Source organism: Eriocheir sinensis, chromosome 61 (genome assembly GCF_024679095.1).
Source record: "Eriocheir sinensis breed Jianghai 21 chromosome 61, ASM2467909v1, whole genome shotgun sequence".
Lineage (NCBI taxonomy): Eukaryota > Metazoa > Arthropoda > Malacostraca > Decapoda > Varunidae > Eriocheir > Eriocheir sinensis.
In genome coordinates, this window is record NC_066569.1 from 7,734,371 (window position 1) to 7,746,337 (window position 11,967).

General features: G+C 43.3%; 1 long non-coding RNA gene across 1 annotated transcript in view; it reads right to left on the bottom strand.

Moving 5' to 3' along the window:
• Positions 1 to 11,307: 11,307 nt before the first annotated feature.
• Positions 11,308 to 11,967, bottom strand: part of LOC126986320 (uncharacterized) — a 30,017-nt gene continuing 29,357 nt past the window's right edge. Inside the window, exon 3 of the long non-coding RNA XR_007739537.1 lies at positions 11,308 to 11,333. This is a non-coding gene — a long non-coding RNA (uncharacterized LOC126986320). The remainder of the gene's footprint in view (positions 11,334 to 11,967) is intronic.

Here is an 11,967-nt window from a genome sequence, read left to right on the forward strand (position 1 = left end):
GAAGAAAATAGGTTAAGAAAAGGGGAAGAGGAAGAGGAAGAAAAGAAGAAAGAAGAAATAGAGGAAAGAGAGAAGAGAGGAAGACAAATAAAGAAAGAGAAAACAATGACCAAAAAAATAAGAAGGAAGAATGAGAGAAAAAGGAAGAAAATAGGTTAAGAAAAGGGGAAGAGGAAGAGGAAGAAAAGAAGAAAGAAGAAATAAAGGAAAGAGAGAAGAGAGGAAGACAAATAAAGAAAAAGAGAAAACAATGACCAAAAAAATAAGAAGGAAGAATGAGAGAAAAAGAAAGAAAATAGGTTAAGAAAAGGGGAAGAGGAAGAGGAAGAAAAGAAGAAAGAAGAAATAGAGGAAAGAGAGAAGAGAGGAAAACAAATAAAGAAAAGAGAATAACAACAAAAAGATGATAAAACAGTAATTAAAGCAACACAATAAACAAGATCAAAACGTGTACTGGACATGAATAAACCTGTTGTCTTCTTTCTTCTTCTTTCTCTCTCTCTCTCATTGAAGGTGTCATGTTACGTTCGTTATCAGGAGCGAGAGAGAGAGAGAGAGAGAGAGAGAGAGAGAGAGAGAGAGAGAGAGAGAGAGAGAGAGAGAGAGAGAGAGAGAGAGAGAGAGAGAGAGAGAGAGAGAGAGAGAGAGAGAACAAAGCGAGAGGTTCTGGGTAATAAGAAAATGGGAGATGAAACACACACACACACACACACACACACACACACACACACACACACACACACACACACACACACACACACACACACACATACACACACGCACACACACACACACACGTTGGAGGCTAATCAACAACTTTGTAACCACTAACAACACGCTCTAAGACGCCTCGTTAGAGAGAGAGAGAGAGAGAGAGAGAGAGAGAGAGAGAGAGAGAGAGAGAGAGAGAGAGAGAGCAGCTGGCTTATAAGATATTCGTCTGTCAACTCTCTCTCTCTCTCTCTCTCTCTCTCTCTCTCAAGTAACTAAAGCCTCCAGTGAGACTAATGCGTGTCTACCCTGCAGAGAGAGAGAGAGAGAGAGAGAGAGAGATAGTAAGAAGTGTTGGAAGAAAGAGCGTCACAGTAATTCTCTCTCTCTCTCTCTCTCTCTCTCTCTCTCTCTGGAAGGTGTTTTATTTCAGCATTAAATGAGAGTAAACAAACATCCGCTTCTCATTTGCATCCAGAATGGTTTGTCTGATCGAGTTATTACATATTTAGGGCGTGCGTGCGTGTGTGTGTGTGTGTGTGTGTGTGTGTGTGTGTGTGTGTGTGTGTGTGTGTCGCTTTATATATCTCATCAGTCTTTCTGTGTGTGTGTGTGTGTGTGTGTGTGTGTGTGTGTTAGTCTGCCTATCTATCTTGTCTATCTTTCCGATATATTTTTTTTTCCTCCTCCTCCTCCTTCACAATTGAGGTATTTTCCCACAATCTATCAAAATTGTGTCAGAGAGGTTGATCTCCAGGGAGGAAGGGAGGGAGATGAGGGGGGGGAGGGAGAAGAGGAAGGGAGAGTATGAGAGGAAAGGGGGAGGAGAGGGAAGGAGGAAAGGAGGTTAGGTAAGAGGGGAAGGAGGGAGGGTTATGAGAGAGGGAAGGAGGAAGGGAGAGGGAAGGGAGAAAGGGAAGGAGGGAAGAATGGGAGGGAGAGGAAGTGAGGGAGTTTGATGGACGGAGGGAGAGGGAGGAAGAAGGAAGGAAGGAAGGAGGGAAAAGGGGAAGGAAGGAGGAAGGAGAGGGAGGAGGAGGGAGGAGGAGGAGGAGGAAGGAGGAGGAAGGAAGGAAGGAAGGGAAGGAGAGGGAGGGAGGGATTAAGAGTTGAAAGATGGAAGGAAGATTGGACGTGAAGGATGGAGGAAGGAAGGCAGGAAGGAAGGAAGGAAGAAAGAAAGAAAAAAAGAAAGAAAGAAAGGAAGGAAGGAAGGAAGGAAGGATGGAGAAAGGGAATGAAGAAAGGAAGGAAGGAAGGAAAGAATGAAGAGGGGAAAATCTATGAAAGGAAGAATTAAAGAATGAAGATAAAAAGGAAGGAAGGAAAAAAATTGAATGCAAGAATAAGGAAAGAAAAAAGAAAGGAAAAAGAAAGGAAGGAAACAGAGAATGATTGAAGATAGAAGGAAGGAAGGAAAAAATTGAATACAAGAACAATGAAAAAAAGAAAAAGGAAAAAGAAAGGAAGGAAAACGAGATGACAAAAGAAAGGAAAATAGCAGGAAAAGACAATGAAAGGAGAAATATGAAAGAAAACAAAAAATAAAAACAGTGGAGGGAAAGAAAAGGAAAGGAGGGAGACAGGAAGGAGAGGAAGGACAGCAGGAAAAGGAGGAAAAATAGGAAAAAGAAGGAAATGAAAATAAGAAAGGAATGAAAAGATAGAGGAAGAAGGAAAAAAATGAGGAAAAGGAAGAAGGAAGAGGAAAAAGAATGAGGAAAAGACAAAATGAAAGAAAAAAAGGAAAAGGAATAGAGAAGGAAAATCGGGAAGAGGAAGGAAAAAGTGGAATGAGGAAATAGGAAAAAAAAATAAAGAAAACAGGAAAAGAGGAAAAAAGAAAGGGAAAAAAGAGGAAAAGAGAATAGAAGAGGATGCAAGAGAGAGAGAGAGAGAGAGAGAGAGAGAGAGAGAGAGAGAGAGAGAGAGAGAGAGAGAGAGAGAGAGAGAGAGAGAGAGAGAGAGAGAGAGAGAGAGAGAGAGAGAGAGAGAGAGAGAGAGCAGGGGACCAGTTGTTGTTGCCGTGTTAGGAAGGAAAATCACTACCATTGGACAATATTACAACAACAAACAAACAAACAAACAAACAAACAAAATAGATAACTTCCTCCCCTTCACTCCCTTCTCCGCACCCCCCCCCTCCCCTCCCTTATGGACCCCCCCCTACACCCCTTTCTTTCTTCTTCCTTTCCTCTTCCGTTTCCCTTCATTCTTCCTTTTCTTTTCCTTCATACGATCTCATCTCTTCATCTTTTTTTTTTCTTTTTCTCTTCCTTCTTTTTTTCCTTCCTTCGTTCCTTCCTTCCTTTTTTTCTTTCTTTCCTTCCTTCCTTCTTTCTCTTTCTTTCTCTCCTTCCTTCATTCATTCATTCATTCCATCCTTCCACTTGAAAAAAAAATATTAGCCATCCCTAAAAAAAAGAAAAACACTAGAAACCCACCCAAAAAAAAATATTCCGCCCCTTTTAAAAAATCTACCTTTTCCGAACCCCTTTAAAAAGCTTCCTCTACTCTACTACCTCTCCTCCTCCTCCTCCTCCTCCTCCTCGGCCTCTCCACCCCGTCAAAAGTCCCCAAAAAAATCTTATTACACCCTCCCCCTAAAAATCCACCTTTTCCGCTCCCTTTAAAAAGCTTCCTCTACTCTACTACCTCTCCTCCTCCTCCTCCTCCTCCTCCTCCTCCTCCTCCTCCTCGGCCTCCACCCCCCACCTTTTCCGTCTTTAAAACCTCACTCACTCTACCCACCTCCTACCTCCTCCTCCTCCTCCTCCTCCACCTCCTCCACCCCGTCAAAAGTCCCCCAAAAAAATCTTATTACACCCTCCCCCTAAAAATCCACCTTTTCCGCTCCCTTTAAAAAACTCCCTCTACTTTACTACCCACCCACCTCCTACCCCCCCTCCTCCTCCTCCTCCTCCTCCTCCTCCTCCTCCATAAAGTCCCCCCAAAAAATATACCTTCCATCCCTTTAAAAACTCCTCTGCTCTACTACCCCCACCCCCTCCTCCTCCTCCTCCTCCTCCTCCTCCTCCTCCTCCTCCTCCTCCTCCACCCCGTCAAAAGTCAGGGGAAAGGGACACACAAAAATACATAAAAATTGACACACTAAAAAAAAAAAGGGCAGAGGGAAGAGAGAAAACTGAGAGAAAAAAAAAATAGAAAACGTGAAAAATAGAAACCTTCATCCAGTATTCAGAGACCGAAACGTGATATTTTGTTTTCACTTTTACCGTCAAGTGACAAAAAATATAAAAAAATAATAGAAAAATAATAATCACAGCTTTTTTTTATATTTTCTTTACGCCCTAGAACCGTCTCCTTAGCTGTAAAAAAAATCGTAGTAGTAGTAGTAGTAGTAGTAGTAGTAGTAGTAGTAGTAGCAGTAGTAGTAGTAGAGGAAGAAAACGAAGAAGAAAAAGAAGATATAGGAAGAAAATAAGAAGAGGAAGGAAACGAAGAAGAAAAAGAAGAAAAGAAATCAGAAGAAAATAAGAGGAAGGAAACAAAGAAGAAAAAGAAGAAAAGATATAGGAAGAAAATAAGAAGAGGAAGGAAACGAAGAAGAAAAAGAAGAAAAGTATGAAGGAAAATAAGAAAACGAAGAAAACGAAGAAGAAAAATAAGATATAGGAAGAAAATAAGAAGAGGAAAGAAACGAAGAAGAAAAAGAAGAAAAGATATAGGAAGAAAATAAGAAGAGGAAGGAAACGAAGAAGAAAAAGAAGAAAAAATATAGGAAGAAAATAAGAAGAGGAAGGAAACGAAGAAGAAAAAGAAGAAAAGATGTAAAAGAAAATAAGAAGAGGAAGGAAACGAAGAAAAAAAGAAGAAAAGAAATATGAAAAATAAGAAAAGGAAAAAAACGAAGAAGAAAAGATATAGGAAAAAAATAAGAAGAGGAAGGAAACGAAGAAAAAGAAAAGAAATAAGAAGAAAAATAAGAAAACGAAGAAAACGAAGAAAAAAAAAGAAATAGGAAGAAAAATAAGAAGAGGAAGGAAACAAAGAAGAAAAATAAAAGAAATATGAAGAAAAATAAGAAAACGAAGAAAACGAAAAAGAAAAAGAAGAAAGAAGAAAAGGAAGAAAATCAAAATAAGAAAAACGCCAACAGATCCCAAAACAATAACAAATAAAATCAAAACAAAACATTAGACATCAATAAATAAACAACATAAAACAACATTCCTCCTCCTCCTCCTCCTCCTCCTCTTCCTCCTCCTTTCATCTTTCATTCATTTTCCTCATCATCCCGCCCTCCCTCCCTCTCTCTCTTCCTTCTTTTCTTTCTTTCTTTCTGTAAATCTTTCTTCTTTCGTTCCTTTCTTTATTTTCTTTTTTCTTTCTTCCTCTCCTTCTTCGTTCTTTCGTATCTTCTCTTTCTTCCTTCCTTCCTTCTCTCGTTCTTTGTACTTCCTCCTTCCTTCCATTCTTCCTTTCTTTCTTTCTTTTTCTCTTTTTCTTTATATCTTTCCTCTTTCTTTCTTTCTTTCCTTCCTTCCTTCCTTCCTTTCTTCCATTCTTTCTTTCTTTCTCTTCTTCGTTTTCTTTATATCTTTCCCTTTTCTTTCTTCCTACCTTCCTTCCTTCCTTCCTTCGTTCTACTTCCTTCCTCCTTCCTTTCATTCTTCCTTCCTTTCTTCATCCCCCCAACAACACAAACAACAACGGAACCTTCACCCACTACCCTCCTCCTCCTCCCCCCAACCCGTCACGTCTTTTGAAGGTCCGCGCCAGGTAACATTCCAGGCAGGTAAGACAGGTGGGACGAGGCCGGAGAGGTGGGTGGGGGGTTGACCCGCGCAAAACGGTGTAAAGACTAAGAGGAATGCGTCGACTACACCGTTTGCTGCACCTAATGGAGGAGGAGGAGGAGGAGGAGGAGGAGGAGGAGGAGGAGTGAAAGAAAGGCTAGGAAGAAATATGATAGGAGGTAGAAGGGAGGAGAAAAAAAGTTAGAGAAAGAAGAAAAACGGAGGAAGAAAGAAGGAAAGGACGAGGAAGAGGTATAGAGGAGGAGGAGGAAGAGGAAGAAGAGTATAAGCAAGAGGAGAAAGATGAATAAAGGGGCGAGGAAGAGGTATGGAGGAGGAGGAGGAAGAGGAAGAAGAGTAGAAACAAGAGGAGAAATATGAATAGAGGTGAAAGAGAAGAGGAATAAAAACGAAGGATAAAGAAAGGAAGGAGAAGGAGGAGAATGAAAAAGACGAAGGAGGAAGAAGGGAAGATAGGGAGGGGAAAGAAGAACGGGAAAGAAAGAAAGGAAAGAAGGAGGAGAAGAAGGAAGAGGAGGAGAAAAAATGAAAGAGAATGGCTGTCAAGTGAAGGAGCAGGATAAAGGAGGAAAGGAAGAAAGAAGAAGGGGACGAAAGATTGAAGGAAGAAAGGAGAAAGGAGGAGAAAGGAGGGAGAAAGGGCAATAAAAAAAGGAGGAGGAGGAGGAGGAGGAAGAAAAGCGAGAGAAAAAAAGAAAGGGCGGTGTAAGAGAAGGAAGGAAGGAAGGAAGGAAGGGAAATGGGAGAAGAAGAATAGAATAAGGAAAGACAAAAAAGAAATGAGGAAAATAAGAACGAGAGAAAAGAAAGAAAAGAAAAAAAGAAAGGAAAAGAAAAAACATAAAAAGAACGAGGAAGGAAGGAAGGAAGGGAGAAGGGAAAAAAAAGAGAAGGGAGGAAGGGAGAAAGAAGAAAAGAATGAGAACAAGAGGAAAAAAGAAAAGAAAGAAAATCAGAGAAGGAAGAAAGGAAAAGAAAAAAACATCAAAAGAACGAGGAAGGAAGAAAGGGAGAGAGGAGGAAAAAGATGAAAGGAGGAAGGGAGTGAAAAATAGCAAGAGGGAAGAGGATAAACGTGGAGGAAAGAGGAATAAAGAATAAAGAAAAGGTAGACGAAAGGAAGATGAAGGAAGCTTGTGAAGAGGGGAGGAGAAGAGGAAGAAAAAGTAAGAGGAATTGTACCGTTAAGAAATAAAGAAAGAGGAGATGGAAGAGGAGGAGGAAGAGAAAATGATGGAAAAAGAAAAGGAAAAAGAAAAAAGGAAAACGAGAGGAAAGGAAAAGAAATGGTACAGTTAAGGAAGAGAGAGAAATATGGAAGAGGAGGAGGGGGAGGAAGAGGAGGAGGAAGAGGTAGCGGAAAAAGGATAGTAAAAAAGGAAAAATGGGAAAAAGGGAAAATGAGAAAGGAGAGGAAAAGGAATTGTACAGTTAAGAAAGAAAGAGAGAGGAGATGGAAGAGGAGGAGGAGGAGGAAGAGGAGGAGGAAGAGGTAGTGGAAAAATTAAAGGAAAAAAGGAAAAGGAAAAAAGGGAAAAAAAGGGAAAATGAGAAAGGAAAGGAAAAAGAATCGAAAAAAAGTTAAGAAAAAGAGAGAAATATGGAGGAGAAGGAGGAGGAGGAGGAGGAGGAGGAGGAAGAGGAGGTGGTGAAAATGAAGGAAGGAAAAACGAAAAATAAAAAAAATTAAAAGGGAAGGAAAATAATGGGAGACAAAACTAAACACACACACACACACACACACACACACACACACACACACACACACACACACACACACACACGCCATCATTAACTAAGAGGAAGAAGAACATCAAACATATGCAAGAACAGGACTCCCCAAGGAACACTTACACACACACACACACACACACACACACATACACACACACACACACGCATTCATTAATCTTTCCGTTCCCACTACACAAGCGCCATTAACACCACTATCAACACCACCACCACCACCACCACGTCCATTACCTTTACAGACTGACTAAACTTTCATTTTATACATAGGGCCTAACGGATAGCTTTTGACAGTGGTAGTAGTAGTAGTAGTAGTAGTAGTAGTAGGAGGAGGAGGAGGAGGAGGGGGAGGGGGAGGTGGTAGCCGAGTGGTCAGCGTGCGGGCCTTAGTAACCCCTGGACCTTGGTTCGAGTCGCAGCGAAACACACCGATTTTTCAAGCCATCGTCGAGTGTCTGAAGGTTACCCACATGCTGTCCGGATCTTCAGTCAACCCTAACTTCAGCGACTTCGGTCAAGTCTAGCACCGGGGGCAGCATGGCCCAGGCTGGGGCCGAACACCATCCAGGCTCTTCAAGCAAGCCCACCGGCGCTATAGGCGTAGACGTAAAAAAAATAAAAAATAAAAAGTCACACATCACGGCAGCCACTATAAATAAAATTCGCCTACGCCACTAACGGGCTGGGCCGTCCACAAGGCCCCTCGAGGCAGCCTACCGGTGCTACAGGCCGAGCCTAATAAAAAAGTAGTGGTAGTAATGGTAGTTGTGGTAATAGTCTCTCACTATTATTGTTTATTTTTTGCAATCATCTTTCTTCCACCCTGAAGGAGGTGGCGGATGCTGATCCACCCATCGACGAAAGCCCGCCCTCTCTTGACGAGGTCAGGGAGGCTGTGGTAAAGTTGAGGGGTGGAAAGGCACCAGGCGCCTGTAACATCAGTGCGGAGGTGCTCGAAGCTGGAGGTGAGGCCATGATACGCGGGTTGCATGCGGCCCTGACTGCCGCACGGTAATCCGGTAGCATTTCTCCTGCCTGGAAGAGGGGTTGGTCGTCCCTATCTGGAAAGGGAAAGAGGACCGCCAGGGCTGCAACAACTACCGTGGTATTACACTGCTCAGTGTGCCAGGCAAGGTGCTTGCCCACCTATTGCTGATGCGAATTCGCAGCCAGCTGCTGAAGCTGCAGAGACCTGAACAGTCTGGGTTCATGCCTGGCAAGTCAACAACTGACGAGCGCTTCGCGTACTGGTGGAGCGCCGACATGAGTTTCGACAGTGGATCCTTGCAGCCTGTGTTGATCTCAAGAAGGCGTTTGACTTAATGCATCGCGAGACACTGAGATCCTCTGCGACTCCGTGGGATTCCTACAAGGACTGTTGGCTGGCTGACTGTCCTGTAGTCTGGGCCAGAGACTGCTGAGGTGTGGGGCGGGGCTTGTCCAGCTTCTTTCCTGTAAATGCGAGAGTGAGGCAGGGCCCCATCGCTTTTCCACACTTGTTTGGGCTGGGTACTGGGTAGAGTTGTGGACCAGAGTCGTTACGGAGCATCCATGGCAATACCAGGGTCACTGACCTTGTTTTTGCCGATGGTGCAGTAATCCTGGCGGAGCCGCTGGAGGTTTTGGTGATGGCTCTCGAGGCACTGCACGAGGAGGCGAAGCCCTTGGGACTTCAGGTCCCCTGGGCCAAGACCAAGGTACAGGTGTTTGGAGGCTTGTTGGATGACACAGTACAGTCTATTCATGCGTGTGGCGAGGACACTGAGATCTCGCAAAACTTCACACACCTTGGCAGCGTAGTTCAAAACAGCGGTGAGTCTCGCCAGGAAGTCTTTGTGTCTACGCAGAATCATCGGGTATCGCTGGAATGACTTTGTGCCAAACCGGCGACTACTCCGTGAGACTGATTCGACATATATTACCTGCATTGTCCGTCAACGCCAACTCCGGCTGTACGGGCACGTGGCACGCTGCCCAGAACCCGACCCTGCCCACCGGTTGCCTCTGTAGACAATCTTGAATGGAGTTTGTGGCTTGAGCAAGTCGATGGATCCTGCTGGGAGGTACTCAGGATGGGAAGGGGCCTGCAGGGAGACTGCCCGGACATGGCGTCGTAGGGTGGGCGAGGCGACGCGCCCCCCGGCGTATGTCCCCTTCGATTGATTTCTTTCATCACCATCATCATCATCACCAACACCACTTCCATCACCACCACTATCATTTCTTTTACTACAACACCATCATCACCACCACCATCACTACCATCACAACGACCATCACCACCTCCACCACCACCATCACCACCACGACCACCACCACGACCATCACCACCACCATCACCACCACGACCACCACCACCACCTACAACACCATCAAGGCAGTCACTTAATCTCATCACCATTATCTTACATTACGTCACGGAGATAATGGGTTGAGAGAGAGAGAGAGAGAGAGAGAGAGAGAGAGAGAGAGAGAGAGAGAGAGAGAGAGAGAGAGAGAGAGAGAGAGAGAGAGAGAGAGAGGAGGCTAAGTAAATGAAAGAGACGACAGCGAACATTTAACTCTTCTTTCAACCTCCTCCTCCTCCTCCTCCTCCTCCTTGAAACTAAGTAGTAATATATTTAATTAGGGTGTGGGTGGGTGCGTTTGTGAAAGAAGGAGGGAGGGAGGGAGGGAAGAATGAGTGAGGTGGAACAGATATGCTGAGTTATCGAGAGAGGGAAGGAAGGAAGGAAGGAAGGAAGGAAGGAGGAAAGAAAGGAAGGAAGGTAGGAAGGAAGGAAGAATGGATAGAAGGAAGGAAGGAAAAAGGAAGAAAGGAGGGAAGGAAGGAAGGAAGGAAGGAAGGAAGGAAAGGAAAAAAAGGAAAGGAGAACAGGAAGCAAAAAAACAATGTAAGGAAGGAAAGAAATGAGGGGAAGAAAGAAGGAAGGAAGGAAGGAAGAAAGGAAGGAAGGAAGGAAGGAAGAATGGATAGAATGAAAGGAGAACAGGAAGGAAAGAAATATAGGGAAGAAAGAAGGAAGGAAGGAGGGAAAGAAGGAAGGAAACAAAGAAAAAAGGAAGGAAAGAATGAATGTAAGGGAGAAAATAAGGAAAGAAAGACAGATAGAATAAATGAATAAACGAAAAGAAGGAAAAAAGGAAAAAATAAAGGAAAGAAACAAAAGATGAAGGAAAATAAAAAAAAAGGAAGAAAATGAAAAAATATAAAAAAAAGACAAAAAGGTTAAATCAATGAACACTTGGAGAATAAAAAAAAAGTGTGTGTGTGTGTGTGTGTGTGTGTGTGTGTGTGTGTGTGTGTGTGTGTGTGTGTGTGTGTGTGTGTATGTTTAACAAGCAAGAACAAGTAAATTTATAACGCGTGTAAATATATAAAACTTAGAAGGTGTGTAGGACAGGTGTGTGTGTGTGTGTGTGTGTGTGTGTGTGTGTGTGTGTGTGCGTGTCAGCTTTAACTCTTGTCGGCGCTAAGCGAGGAAAAAAAAAAATATTACAGATGTACAATATGCAAAAAGTTCTCTCTCTCTCTCTCTCTCTCTCTCATCTTCTTAAATGCACCATCCCTTACTCTCTTTTCTCTCTCTTTCTCTTCTTCTCGGGTAACAAACTACCACCACCTCCACCTCCTCCACCTCCACCTCCTCCACCACCTCCACCACCGGCTTCACCTCCACTTCCCATATTACCACTTCATTATACTGACTTCAGACACCACCACCACCACCACTAACACCTCCACTTAAGAGATTAACCACAATCACCACCACCACAATCACCACCATCACCACCACCACCACCACCACATCTGACGTCTCCAATCCACACCTCCACCACCACCACCACTTTAACCTCCACCACCTCCACCACCTCCACCACCACCACCACCATTACATCTCCCCTCCCTCTCCCTCTCCCCTTCCTTCCTTCCCCCCCTCCCATTTCCTTACCCAAAATTACCCCATTCCGACACCTCCCCCTCCTCCCCCTCCTCCTCCTCCTCCCTTCCCTCCGGCTCTCCCTTACCTTCCCTTCACCTCACCTGGTCGTAATTAAGGGACTTACCTGTGGGCTACCGGCTGCCTCTTCCTGCCCGGGCCGAAGGGGAAAAAGAGAGGGGAAGCAGATTAGCGAATGTAGTGATAATGAATGCACTAATAATAATAATAATAATAATAATAATAATAATAATAATAATAATAATAATAATAATAATAATAATAATGAGATAGATAAACATTTGACAAGCACACACAGACATATAGATAGATAGATAGATAAAAGTAGATAGGAAGAAGGAAGGAAAAGGAAGATAGAATAAATGAATGAATGAATGAAAAAAGGAAAGGAGGAAAGGAAAAAAATAAGGAAAAGACAAAAAGATAAAAAGTTAAGAAAAGGAAGAAAAGAGAGACAGAGACAGAGACAGAGAGAGAGAGAGAGAGAGAGAGAGAGAGAGAGAGAGAGAGAGAGAGAGAGAGAGAGAGAGAGAGAGAACCAAACAGACAGACGGACAGACAGGCAAACAGACAAACGAAGACGAGTTGAAACACACACACACACACACACACACACACACACACACACACACACACACACACGAAATAAAGAAAAAATGACCACCAAAATATGACAGGAAAAGCTACAACATACGATTCAAAACAGATACACAAACAGAAACATACAGTATAAATTCATCACAAAACCATAAGCGTAAACCACT